The 11,605-nt window shown below is 37.9% G+C and overlaps 1 non-coding gene across 1 annotated transcript; it reads right to left on the reverse strand.

Annotated features, from left to right (window-relative positions):
- Positions 1–11,163: 11,163 nt before the first annotated feature.
- On the reverse strand, positions 11,164–11,271 carry LOC112767983 (small nucleolar RNA R71). Its single transcript, XR_003185423.1, has one exon. It is a non-coding gene; the product is annotated as a small nucleolar RNA R71 (small nucleolar RNA).
- Positions 11,272–11,605: the final 334 nt, after the last annotated feature.

The raw sequence follows: 11,605 nt of genomic DNA on the forward strand, positions 1-11,605 counted from the left end.
GAATAAGCTCATTCTTTTCATTCTTGATCACTGTCATCCCTCCTTTCTTGGGAACTACCTGCACAGGACTTACCCAAGGACTGTCAGAAATAGGGTAAATAATACCTGCTTCCCATAACTTCATTACCTCTTTTTGGACCACCTCTTTCATAGTTGGATTGAGTCTCCTTTGTGGTTGCACAACTGGTTTGGCATCATCTTCAAGGAGGATTTTATGCATACACTTGGTTGGACTAATCCCTTTCAAGTCACTAATGGTCCACCCAAGAGCTGTTTTATGGCTCTTGAGCACTGAAACAAGCGCTTCTTCCTCTTCAGGCTTCAGGGAAGAGCTAATAATTACTGGATATGAATTATTTCCACCCAAGAACACAAATTTCAGAGAATGGGGTAAGGGTTTGAGCTCAAGCTTGGGGGCTTCCTCCTCCTTGATTGGCGTGTTCATCAGCTTCTTTTGGGGTGGTGAATTGTCAGCTTCAACTAATTCACACTCAGAAATAGGATCCAGAACATCATCAAGTACCTCAGTTTCGAGTACTTCTTGAACAAGTGGTTCAATAACATCTATTTTCATACACCCCTCAGAATCATTGGGGTGCTTGAGGGCTTCAAAAACATTTAGGACCACCTGTTCTTCATTGACCCTCAGGGTCAATTCACCCTTTTGCACATCAATCAGAGCTCTACCTGTAGCTAAAAAGGGTCTACCAAGTATAATAGAGGGTTTTACCTCCTCTTCCATGTCTAATATAACAAAATCAACAGGGAAAATAAATGGTCCTACCTTAACAAGTAAATCTTCAACTACACCCACAGGTAATTTAATAGAAAGATCAGCAAGTTGAAGAGAAATACGAGTAGGCTTTACCTCCTCAATTTGAAGCTTTTCATCACTGAAAGTGGCATGAAGTTGATGCTAGCTCCAAGATCACATAAAGCTCTTTGAATGCCGACTTCTCTAATGGTGCAAGGAATGACAAAGCTCCCTGGGTCTGGCATCTTCTCAGGAAGGGTGTGTTGAATAATAACACTGCATTCCTTGGTTAGCACCACTGTTTCTTGCTCCTTCCAATTCCTCTTGTGGGTCAACATCTGTTTCATAAATTTAGCGTAGAGAGACATTTGCTCCAGAGCCTCTGCAAAAGGAATGTTGATCTGCAGCTTCTTGAAGACATCTAAAAATTTAGAGAATTGCTTTTCTTTGGACGCCTTCTGAAGCCTCTGAGGATATGGCATTTTTGGCTTGTATTCAGGGGCCTTTGGTAAGGTGGGATAAGTGTCAAGAGAGTCAGGAAATGGGTTGTCTGCACGTTTAGGAGGGGCGTGCTCTACTTCTTCCTTCTTCTCCTCTGGAGCTTCCTTTTCAACTAGATCTTCATTGACCTTAGTCTCAGAACCAGCTACCTTACCACTTCTCAATTGAATAGCCTTGCAATCTTCTCTTGGGTTCACCACTATATCACCAGGGAATGTATTTGAAGACCTTTCAGGTAATTGCTTGCTCATTTGACCCATTTGCACCTCCAAGTTTCTAATGGAGGCTCTGGTTTCTTGCACAAAACTCATCATCATCTCCCACTTAGAATCTTCTTGGGATTTAGAATTTGCCTGCTGAGGTGGTTGTTGTTGCTGAGACTGAAATTGGCAGTTATTATAGTTGTTCTGTTAAAAACCGCCCTGAGAACTATTGTTGAAGTTCTGAGGTCTCTGAGGTTGATCTCTCCACCCAAAATTTGGGTGATTCCTCCACCTCTGATTGTATGTCTTAGAATATGGATCATTGTTGGGATTTCTAGGACCACTCCCCATGTAATTCACCTGTTCAGAAGAGGGTTGAGCATAATCATAATTATCATTTTGCACAAAGTTACCTGCCATGTCATAGGAGGTATCTTGGGGTGGATTTTGAGTGTTGATAGCTGAGACTTGCATGCCACCCATCTGTTTAGTAAGTAGATTTATCTGTTGAGACATAAGCTTGTTCTGAGCAAGAAGAGCATTAACAGCTTCTACTTCCAGCACGCCTCTCTTCTGAGCGGTCTCAGAGTTCACAAGATTCCTGTTAGATGAATATAAATATTGGTTGCTTGCAACCAATTCAATTAGCTCAATAGTCTCCTATGGTGTCTTCTTCTTGTGCAATAAACCGCCTGCAGAGGTATCTAAGCTCATCTTGGACATCTCACCCAAGCCTTCATAAAAAATATCTAGTTGGATCCACTTGGAGAACATGTCCGGAGGGCATTGCCTAGTCAGTAGCTTGTATCTCTCCCAAGCTTCATAAAGAGTTTCACCCTCCTTTTCCTTGAAAGTCTGAACCTCCAACCTAAGCTTAGTCAGCTTCTTTGTTGGGAAGAATTTAGTGAGAAACTCCGTAACTTCCTTTTCCCACGTATTCAGACTCTCCTTTGGTTGGGAATCTAGCCATAGCTTTGCTTTATCCCTCAGAGCAAATGGGAAAAGCATGAGTTTGTACACCTCTGGGTTTACTCCATTTATCTTCACAGTGTCACATATTTGCAGAAAATCAGATATGAACTGATTTGGATCTTCATGAGGAAGTCCATGATACTGGCAGTTTTGCTGCACCAGGGTGACCAATTGTGGCTTCAACTCAAAGTTGTTTGCAGTTATTGGAGGCACCACGATACTTTTTCCATAAAGATCCGCAGTAGGGGTAGAATAAGAGCCAAGCACTCTCCTCTGTTGATCATCCCCATTCGGATTTACCACATTGGCATTAGCATTATTATTTGCCATAGTGGATTCTGCAGCCTTGCAAAGTCTTGCTTGTAGTAAACGTCGCCTGAAAGTTCTTTCAGGTTCAGGATCAAAGTCTAAGAGATGATCTTTGTCTCTGTTCCTGCGCATAAACAACCAGAAGACAAGAAAAGATGGGACTCTCTACGTCAGAGTGCAGAGAAGTCCTTGTGAGGTAACTTGTGTAAAATAATAAAACAAAAATACTAAATAAATAAAAATTTTAAAATTTTAAAAATAAAAATAAACAGGAAACATTAAAATAAAAATAAATAGAGGACACCAAACTTAATTTCAGAAATTAAGAAAAATTATTAGTATTAATTATTTATTTAATTAATTTTTTTATAATAAAAAGAAAGAACGAAAAATGAAACAGGGGAGGGGGGATATAAACAAAAAGGAAAAGAAAGTAAATAACGTAAAAGAAAAAAAATTAATGTAAAAGAAAAAAAAAATAACGTCAAAATGCAAAATAAAAATTAATAATAAAAAAATATAATAATAAAGAAAAATTATCTAATCTAAGCAATCAAAAACCAAATAGTTGTTAATCACAGTAAATCCCCGGCAACGGCGCCAAAAACTTGATGCGGAATTTATAACCCACTAACTTACCGGCAAGTGCACCGGGTCGTACCAAGTAATACCTTACGTGAGTAAGGGTCGATCCCACGAGGATTGATGGATTAAGCAATAATAGCGTTTGATAGGATTAGTTAGACAAATAGAAAATAGTTTTGGGAGTTCAAAGACATTAAACAATAGCAAAAATATTAAAGAAGGGCAAGTAATAAAGTTGGGAATAATATATGGAGAAGACAGTTAAGGTTTTAGAGTTATCTATTTTCTGGATTGACTTTTCTTATTAACTATTTTAATCATGCAAGATTTAATTCATGGCAAACTATTTGTGACTAGACCCTAATTCCTTAGACCTTCCTAGTCTCTTCTAAAATTCATCAACTGCCAATTCCTTGGTCAATTAATTCCAATTAGAGGGTGATGATCAAATTCTAGTTTATATGCCACAAGAATCCTAATTATCCAAAAATAAAGGGATTATATGTCACGTATCCTGTTAAATACAAACAATTAGAAATTTAGGATAATATGTTTTCAAGCTATTGTTCAAGTAAAGAGCTTTTCCAAGTTTTACAAGAACTCAAATAGAACATGGGTCATACTTCCGTTCCACCCAAAGTCATAAAATAAAGAACGAAAACAATTATTGAATATAAATCAAAACATGAATTAAAAAAGAAAAATAATATTATCAATCCATACAATAGACAGAGCTCCTAACCTTAATAGTGGAGGATTAGTTGCTCATGGAATACGGAATATAAATTTGTATGGAATAATGTTGTGGAATGTTCCCCTAGAACCACCCTATTGGGATCTCTTTTATAACTAATCCTAATAATTTAAAAATCAAATTTCTAAAATTAAAATTAAAATAATATATTTTCCTAAAATAAGATTTGAATTTAAATTCGAATTAATTAAGAAGTCTTCAGCTGATGAGTAGGACCACTTGATTTGTCCATTATGCAGCTTCTAATCTGTGATTTCTGGGCTAAGAACTGGGTCAAAACAGCCCAGAAATCGCCCCCAGCGTTTTTCAACATTTTCTGCACGTGGCGCATGTGACGCGTCCGGGTCGTCCATGCGTTCGCGTCATTTGTGCAGATTCTTGTCCACGCGTTCACGTCAGGCACGCAATCGCGTCATTGCGATCTCCTCCATTCTGCGCGATCGCGTGAACCATGCGTCCGCGTCAGTATTCGCTGGTCATCTCCTTGGTTTCATCTCTTTCTCTGCAGAAACTTCATCAAATCCATCCGAATGCTACCTAAAATAAATAAAATTGCACAAAACTCAAAATAGCATCCATAGTACCTAAAATATAATTAATTCTTAATTAAACTCAACAAATTAGATGCAAATTCACTAGGAAAAGATAGGAAAGATGCTCACGCATCATCTACCCAGGGAGCTCAAATTATCTCATTCAATGATCATCATCATTATTCAGTCACATCATCAATTCATCTCATCAAGAACAGCTCTCAGCGTCCACTGACACCAGCATGAGGGACCTCTCAGTTATACAAACACAAGCAATACAGGAAAGTAATACACAATTAAAGTACAAGTAGAACAAGTAGCATATAATCAGGTAACATAACGTATATGATATAACAATAAAAAAAAATAGGCAAATCCAAACAATTCAAACATATGCAAATGATGAATGCCTGCCCTATAGCTGATGATATCATCTGTCGGTTATATAGCCAACCCGACAAGTCCTGGTAGCTAACCATTGGACTGTACCTCTGTCGTGCATCTCCAACTAAAGTTATTCTCAATCATAATCATGATCATAATTATAATCATACAACACTCATACTGGTGTTTATCGACACAACACCCACACTGGTGTTTATCCACGGGGGCAACCTCATCTGGAACTTTCACAGTGTTCGGCCATACGACATAGGGTCAGCAGAGTATCGAGTCTCAACCTGGAGCACGTGGTGGCTAGTCACTGCTTTCATCCAGGGAAACTAGTATCTCAGATAATCATTACTCATTCATTCATAACATTCCATAATCATCCATTATGACCATATCGTCATTTATACATCGCATGATTGTACATTTATACATCACTCATAATAATCGGGGCAAGTGGGATAAAACCACAACCCTTGCGTCTACCCGGGGAGCCTCTATACTAACCAACCTGGAGCAAGTGGGGCGCAACCACAACCCTTGCATCTACCCAGGAGGTACGTTCTCATATGCCCAGGAGGAACCAAGGAGGGGATCCTAACTTCCCACCATCTCGCTGGGGGCGATTTTACAATACCAAGAAGAACAAAGAAAGGGATCCTCACCTTCCTCTATTTCTCTGGGGTCGCACTTTCTAGAAAAAGAGCTCAAGATAAAGCAATCATTCAAAGCTATATTTTCATTTCCAACTATAAATCAATATTTATCATAGCCATCCGGCTCATGGCATAACCCATAACTAGCCAAAAATCAATATTTATCATAGCCATCCAACTCATAGCATAACCCATAACCAGCCAATAATCGTTATCAAATACAGCCTTTTGGCTCACGGCATACACCGCACTTCTATCATCACCCTCAACAACTCATACAGTCATCATTAAACATAACTCATTATTAATATCACTTACTTCAACTACAAGTTATCACATGTCCTAGCTTCTTTTTATTACTATGTATACTATAAAGATCTAGGACATAAAGGGTGCGAATGGAGACTCAGAAGTCTGAAATTTGGCTTTGAAAACTCAAAAATCAACCTTGGGGTGAAAATAGGGTCACGCGTGTGCGCTGCCCACGCGCACGCGTGAAAACCAGAAAAACAAAGTGACGTGTGCGTGTCGCCCACACGTACGGGTGGGATCAGAAAAACAAAGCGACGCGTACGCATCAGCTGTGCATACGCGTGGGTGCGTTTTGTGCCCCACGCACAAAGCCAGCGCAATGCTCGCACAACTCTCGGAAATTTGGCTAGGCAATTGGATCAGCACATCGACGCGTACGCATCGGCCAAGCGCACGCATGGGTAGTGAACATTTGAAAATGACGCGTGCGCGTCGGGCACGCCTACGCGTGGGAGTGCATTCTGCCAAAAATTTTACTAAGTTAAAAAGCTGCAGAATTCACAGTTTCAAACCCCAAACTTCCAACACACATAACTTCTTCTACAAAATTCTTTTTTCAACCATTTCTAAACCGTTGGAAAGTTTGTTAAATAAACTCTCATAAAAATCCAAATTTGATGAATTCCAAACTTTGTGGACCGAGTTATGGACCGCCAAAGTTGGTCAAAAATCAGTTTTTACCCAAACATAGAAATCACCAATTTTTCCAATGTTCCCAAGCCAAATTCATTTCCACTTATCCAAATGACCACAACCCAATCACATTCACATAATTACACTCAAACAAAATCAAACCTACGTCATCTACACAATTTCACCCAAAACCATCAAATTTTACACTTCAATTCCTCAAACATATTATTCAATAACCAAACCAATTATTCACACATTCAATATATAAAATCCATCCAATTACTTATATCATCACACAATACACACGTCAACTTACCTTCTTTACCTCTTTTCGGCCTCTGGCCCAAAATTCACGGCCTCCGGCCCAAATTCACAATTTAATTGCATATTCCACAAACCAATACTCATTGTCCAATTCATCAAATTCTCAATACACCAAAATACAAATCCACACAATTTTCAAACCGACCATTAATTTACATTACATATCAACTATGCATATTAGCACCAACCATTCACACAATCCAAACTTAATCCTAGGGGCATCTAGCCTAGGAATTCTCATCACACCATACGGTACTTAAATGAAACTTAAACCGTACCTCTTGTAGCCAAACCAATTGAGCCTCTTCTTGGGAAGTGATGAGCGGATAATTTATACGTTTTTTGGCATTGTTTTTAGTATGTTTTTAGTATATTTTAGTTAGTTTTTATTATGTTTTTATTAGTTTTTAAATAAAAATCACATTTCTGGACTTTACTATGAGTTTGTGTGTTTTTCTATGATTTTAGGTATTTTCTGGCTGAAATTGAGGGACCTGAGCAAAAATCTGATTCAGAGGCTGAAAAAAGACTGCAGATGCTGTTGGATTCCGACCTCCCTGCACTCGAAGTGGATTTTCTGGAGCTACATAAGCCCAATTGGCACGCTCTTTTCCATCAATATATAATAGTCCATACTTTGCCGGAGATTTGATGGCCCAAAATGGCGTTCCAAGTCAGCACAAAAATTCTGGCGTCAAAACGCCAGAACTGGCATAAAAGCTGGAATTAAATGCCCAAACTGGCACAAAAGCTGGCGTTTAACTCCAAGAAAAGTCTCTACATATGAAAGCTTCAATGCTCAGCTCAAGCACACACCAAGTGGGCCCGAAAGAAGATTTCTGCATTAATTACTTATTTCTGTAACCCTAGGCTACTAGTCTTCTATAAATAGGACCTTTTGCTATTGTATTTTACACACTTGATCATACTTTCATAGACCTTTTCACATTTGGGGGCTGGCCTCACGGCCATGCCTGGACCTTTTGTTCTTATGTATTCTCAACGGTGGAGTTTCTACACACCATATATTAAGGTGTGGAGCTCTGCTGTTCTTCATGAATTAATACAATTACTATTGTTCTTCTATTCAATTCACGCCTGCTTCTTCTCTAAGATATTCATTCGTTCTTCAACTTGATGAATGTGATGATCCGTGACACTCATTATCATTCTCACCTATGAACATGTGCCTGACAACCACCTATGTTCTACTAGCAATGGCTTGAATGCGTATCTCTTGGGTTTCTAATCTACGATTGGAACCTTCGTGGTATAGGCTAGAATTATTGGCGGTTATTCTTGAGATCCGGAAAGTCTAAACCTTGTCTGTGGTATTCCGAGTAGGATCCGGGAAGGGATGACTGTGACGAGCTTCAAACTCGCGATTGTTGGGCGTGTGACAGACGCAAAAGGATCAATAGATCTTATTCCAACATGATCGAGAACTGACAGATGATTAGCCGTGTGGTGACAGCGCATTTGGAACATTTTCATTGAGAGGACGGGAAGTAGCCATTGACAACGGTGATGCCCAACATAAAGCTTGCCATGGAAAGGAGTATGAATGGTTGGAAGGAGGCAATAGGAAGGCAGAGGTTCAGAAGGAATAAAGCATCTTCATACACTTATCTAAAATTCCTACCAATGAATTACATAAGTATCTCTATCTTTATTCTATTTTATAATTATCAATTCTCCATAACCATTTGAATTCGCCTGACTGAGATTTAAAAGATGACCATAGCTTGCTTCAAGCCAACAATCTCCGTGGAATCGACCCTTACTCACGTAAGGTTTATTACTTGGACGACCCAGTGCACTTGCTGGTTAGTTGTGAGGAGTTGTGATAAAGAGTTGAGATTACAATTGTGTGCACCAAGTTGTTGGCGCCATTGATGATCACAATTTCGTGCACCAAGTTTTTGGCGCCGTTGCCAAGGATTGTTCGAGTTTGGACAACTGACGGCTCATCTTATTGCTTTTTACTTTTTATTTTCGAAAATTTTTTTTCAAAAATACAAAAAACTTTTTCTATTTTGTTCTTCAGAGTTTTAAGAATGAATTCTAGAGTTTCATGATGATTTGTTGAAGTCTGGCTGGCTGTGAAGCCATGTCTAATCTTTTGGACCGAGGTTTCAACTTATCATCACAAGAGCTTGTTGATTTCTATCAATTTTGCTGTTGTGAGCAATGATCTGCTAAAGCTTGGCTGGCCATTGGCCATGTCTAGTGTTTTGGACCGGAGCTTTCTTTGAAAGCTTGGCTGGCTAGTAAGCCATGTCTAATTCCTGGACCGGACTCTTAGACTAGCATTGCAATGATTCCTGGAATTCTTATTAAAAATTTTGAATCCCTTTCTTTTCTTCTCCACTCAATTTTTGAAAAATCACAAAAAAATTTTATAAAACCATAAAAATAAAAAATATTCTATGTTTCTTGTTTGAGTCTAGTGTCTAATTTTAAGTTTGGTGTCAATTGCATGTCTTTATTCTTCTAATTTTCAAAAATTACATGCATTATGTTCGTCATTGATCTTCAAGATGTTCTTGATGATTTCCTTGCTCTGATCTTTAAATTCTCTTGTTTTGTGTGTTTAGTTGTTTCTCACATGCATTTTTCAAATTGTTATAGTCCTTAGTATACAAACTTTTAAGTTTGGTGCCTTGCATGCATTATGAATTTGATCTTAGTTTTCCATGTTTAATTGCATTTTGATTGTTCCTCATCATTAAAAATCCAAAAATTTTTCAAAATTATGTCTTTCCAAGTCAATAATACAGAGAATTGAAGATTCAGAACATGCAGCAGAGGAATTATACAGAAAAAGCTGGGCATTCAAAACGCCCAGTGAAGAAGGAAAACTGGCATTTAAATGCCAGCCAGGGTACCTGGCTGGGCGTTAAACGCCCAAAAGGGTAGCATTTTGGGCGTTAAATGCCAGAATGGATACCATTCTGGGCGTTTAACGCCAGGATGACATAAGAGGGAAGATTTTGTTTTTAATTCAAATTTTTTTCAAGTTTTCATAAGTTTTCAAAATCAAATCTTTTTCAAATCATATATTTTCAATCATATCTTTTCAAAATAAATTTCTTTCCATTTTTTTACTATCTTCGAAAATACTTGCTAACAATTAATGATTTGATTCAAAAATTTCAAGTATGTTGCTTTCTTGTTAAGAAAGGTTTAATATCTGAATCATATCTTTTAAATTTCTTGTTAGCCAAGTCATTAATTTTAAAATCAAATCTTTTTAAATTGTTTTTCAATTATATCCTTTCAATCATATCTTTTTAAAACCATATCTTTTCAATCATATCTTCTTAATCACATCTTTTTCAAAATAATTTTCAATCATATCTTTTTTATTTCTAATTTCAAAAATCTTTTTCAAAAATCACTTAATTTCTTTCCCAACTTTAATTCTCGAAAATCACCAATCAAATTTTCAAAATTTCTTTTAATTATTTCAAAATCTTTTACTTTAATTTCGAAAATTCTTCCCCTCTTCTCACATCCTTCTATTTAAAGGACTAACACTCCTCCACTATCAACAATTCGAACTCTATCCCTCTTGATAAGTTCGAATTCTTCTCTTTCTACCTTCTCCTTCTATTCTTCTTTTCCTCTGACACTTCAAGGAATCTCTATACTGTGACATAGAGGATTCCATACTTTCTTCTTCTCTTTTCATATGAGCAGAAGCAAGGACAAAGGTATTCTTGTTGAAGCTGATCCTGAACCTGAAAGGACCTTGAAGAGAAAACTAATAGAAGCTAAAGTACAACTCTTTATAGAGGACCTAACAGAACTTTTCAAACAAGAAAAAGACATGGCAGCCGAAAACAACAACAATGCCAACAATGCAAGGAAGGTGCTTGGTGACTTTACTGCACCTACTCCTGACTTCTATGGGAGAAGCATCTCAATCCCTGCCATTGGATCAAACAACTTTGATCTTAAGCCTCAATTAGTTTCTCTGATGCAACAGAATTGCAAGTTTCATGGACTTCCATTGGAAGATCCTCATCAGTTCTTAGCTGAATTCTTGCAAATCTGTGACACTGTCAAGTCCAATGGGGTTGATCCTGAGGTCAATAGACTTATGCTTTTTCCCTTTGCTATAAGAGACAGAGCTAGAACATGGTTGGATTCACAACCTAAAAAAAGCATGAACTCTTAGGAAAAACTAGTCAATGCCTTCTTGGCAAAATTCTTTCCACCTCAAAAATTGAGTAAGCTTAGAGTGGAAGTCCAAACCTTCAGACAGAAGGAAGGTGAATCCCTCTATGAAGCTTGGGAAAGATAAAAGCAATTAATCAGAAGGTGCCCTTCTGACATGCTTTCAAAATGGAGCATCATAGGTATCTTCTATGATGGTCTGTCTGAACTGTCTAAGATGTCATTGGACAACTCTGCTGGAGGATCTCTTCATCTGAAGAAGACACCTGCAGAAGCTCAGGAACTCATTGAAATGGTTGTAAATAACCAATTCATGTACACCTCTAAAAGGAATCCTGTGAATAATGGGACAAGTCAAAAGAAAGGAGTTCTTGAGATTGATACTCTGAATGCCATATTGGCTTAGAACAAAATATTGACTCAACAAGTCAATATGATTTCTCAAAGTCTGTCTGGAATGCAAGCAGCAACAGTCAGTACCAAAGAAGCTTCATCTG

The sequence above is a fragment of the Arachis hypogaea genome, chromosome 17 (genome assembly GCF_003086295.3).
Source record: "Arachis hypogaea cultivar Tifrunner chromosome 17, arahy.Tifrunner.gnm2.J5K5, whole genome shotgun sequence".
In the NCBI taxonomy this organism is placed as follows: Eukaryota; Viridiplantae; Streptophyta; class Magnoliopsida; order Fabales; family Fabaceae; genus Arachis; species Arachis hypogaea.